Consider the following 3008-nt stretch of genomic DNA (forward strand, 5'->3'; position numbering starts at 1 on the left):
ACAAAACTTTTAGGCCATAGTGCAATGTTTATGGTTACATGCACTTAACTCAAGACTTTAGTGTTCAATCCTAGATGGATTTAATTTCAACTTCTTTTGATTTATCCATCTTGAGGATTGAAAATGGAAGTAGAACTTCAGTAATATCTTAAAAGTATTATGCTAACTAACGTCAAACTTAGACATTAGAAGTACTTAATTTCAAACTTTTGTTTAGGAGAATGAAAGGTTCAAATTTAAAGTTATGATGAGAGTCTATCATTACATATTTTTTTTTAGTAATTTGCACATGTTTAATTTTTTTTTTTGATTTTTAATTCGTTTATATTTTAGTAAAGACTTTTAAAAACTATGGTAAAGATTGATCTGTGTCATCCTAACCAAAAATAAATCTTTATCTTCTTTGTTCATATGAAATGGTGACAAAAGATATGCTAGGGCTTTCCTTATGCATCTTTAGACTAGAGTTTTAATTCCTTTTAATACTTCAAATAACTTTCTCCAAATGTAACACATATTACAAAATAAAATTATTCCCTTATATATTTATATTATAGTATGACCTAAAATATAAGCAAATATTCTTCAAGTCAATTTAGTTATAACAAATAACATATAAATAAGTTTTAGAAACTAATTCATATTCATTTATAAACTATTAAATGGATTAGGATTTATATTTATATTTATATTTTAATCAAAATTGATTATACATTTAGTTAAGGTTATTGTAATACCCCAAAATTTACCCTTCATTTTTCCTGAAAATAAAAATAAAAATAAATAAAAAAAATTAATTAATTAATTAATTAATTAATTAATTAATTAATTAAATAAATAAATAAAATAAATAAATAAAATATAACAAATTATTTTGGACTTGGGTCTCCCTCATTTGAGCCCACTACCCACGAAAATCAGTCTATAAATACTGAAGTTTCAGTAGAGGAAAACACACATGGAGTTACACTGGGAGATTCACTGGAAAAAGATATTGAGAGAAAGAAGACAGAACAAAGGGGGATTTTGAGGAGAAACAAAACACTCTGAAGTTTCCTTGGAATAAAACCCTGAGGAAAAAGATAGTGAGAGAAGACCTGACAGAGAACTTAGAGCAGCCTCCAAACCTTGAAGGGAACTCAACTTGTAAACCTCACGGGTGCAACTCAATTTCAATCAAGCTCTCCAATCAGGTTTGTCCTATATCCATCATCTTTATGCCTTTAATTTGAATGCTCTAAATGTATGAGGTATTATGGGTGAACTTGATACCTTTTTTGTGAGCCTTTTGTGAATTTTGATGGAATTATTCATGTGGTTACATTTTGATTTAGGGGCAACTCTGGGTTACCCTATTTTGTTTCTCTAACCTGTCTTTGCGTTGCCATGGCATTGTTTTCCCTGGATTTCACCTTGTTTGTCTAACCTTTCTGTTGAGTTTTCGCGAGGGCTCACATACTCTTGCAGGGATACCATCCGGAGGTTTATCCTGATTAATCGTATTGATTGATTTTCTTTGATGGTCTAGTTGGAGAGATCTCAGGGTTGCTAATCATTTAATTGCTGTAACTTCGGATCTTTATCCGTGTGGTAATTTTTTCCTTTTCTCGTACTTTATCGCTTTCTTAGCTGGAAGACCTCGATAGGAGGCAATGTTTGGGCCCCTTGGTGGCATTTTACTTTGAGATACATGTTTTGTGTTTTGTATTCATATCCCCACATCTAGCGCGGTTCCTTCGTCAAGGACTGCCTGTTTGCCCTCGAGCATCCCAAACCCTAAAACCCAAAGCAACACGTTTACTCCTTCTACTACAGGCGAGTAAGTCTCCAAAGGTCGAGCATCCGGTAGATTGCGTAGTGACGTCGTTCGTCCAAAACCCAATCCATAACCCCGTAGTTAGCCGAACTACGGCTTGCTCTGATTCTCATTCCAGATGAGATACGTAGGCATAAGACGCGATGTCTTAGCGAGCACACATCCCCCCAACCCATAGGTCAGCCGAGCTACGAAGACTCTGATTCTCATATTCAGATGAGATACGTATGCAGTGGATGCAACATCCGCGCGAGTCATTTTCATTTAACCCTTTTTTTTGTTTTTTTTGGCAAACAGCACAAGATAAACCCACACCCTTTAGACAAGAACTACAAAAGTGGATCCCGTAGAGTACTACGGATGCGTAGGGGTGCTAATACCTTCCCTTCGCATAACCGACTCCCGAACCCAAGATTTGGTTGCGAGACCCCGTCTTGTCCTTTCCTTTTTCAGGTTTACTTCGAGCGTTTCCTTTCCCTCCCTTGGGATAAATAACGCACGGTGGCGACTCTTCTGTCATTTTCTTTCGCCGGTTGTTTTTTCGCACACTGTATTTTTCAGCTTGCGACAGCTGGCGACTCTGCTGGGGAATCGGTTTCCCTAAGCGAGTCCCTCCTAGCTTTTGTAGTTTGTTTGTTTATTGGGTGTTCATGCTTTTGTACAGTTATTTATTTACCTGCTTTACCTTATTGCATTGTGTACATATCATTGTTGTATCTGTTGGCTGGCTATGGCTGCTTGGTGATCTTTGTGAGATGAGTTATATACCCAAACTCGAGTGCACTTAAGATAGGAGAATGGCATAGTCCTGTCAACTTGTGTGGAGTATTCCTTAGCGAGTTGACTTGCAAGCCCATTCACTTGGTGGAGGTCATGTTGAGATCAATAATGTCACATAAGTAAGTTGTGGTTAGACATTACTTATTCCAATATAGACCTAAGAAGCCAAGGACCTTAGTTTACCAAACCCATCTTGGCCTATTCGTAGGACGTAGTGCGAAAGTCGTTCAAGTGTAAGATTTGATACGATTGTTACGCGATACTACACTCATAAGAGTCTCTCTTGAGAATATTGTTGGAATACGAGTAGTTGTTCCTCTGATAATATCCGAAAGATGGGATTATGACTATGGGAACCTTTTGTAGAACATGTTTGGTAGGTTTAAACCTTAGTACACTCCTTTTGGGTGGT

This window comes from Lathyrus oleraceus, chromosome 7, assembly GCF_024323335.1.
Source record: "Lathyrus oleraceus cultivar Zhongwan6 chromosome 7, CAAS_Psat_ZW6_1.0, whole genome shotgun sequence".
In the NCBI taxonomy this organism is placed as follows: Eukaryota; Viridiplantae; Streptophyta; class Magnoliopsida; order Fabales; family Fabaceae; genus Lathyrus; species Lathyrus oleraceus.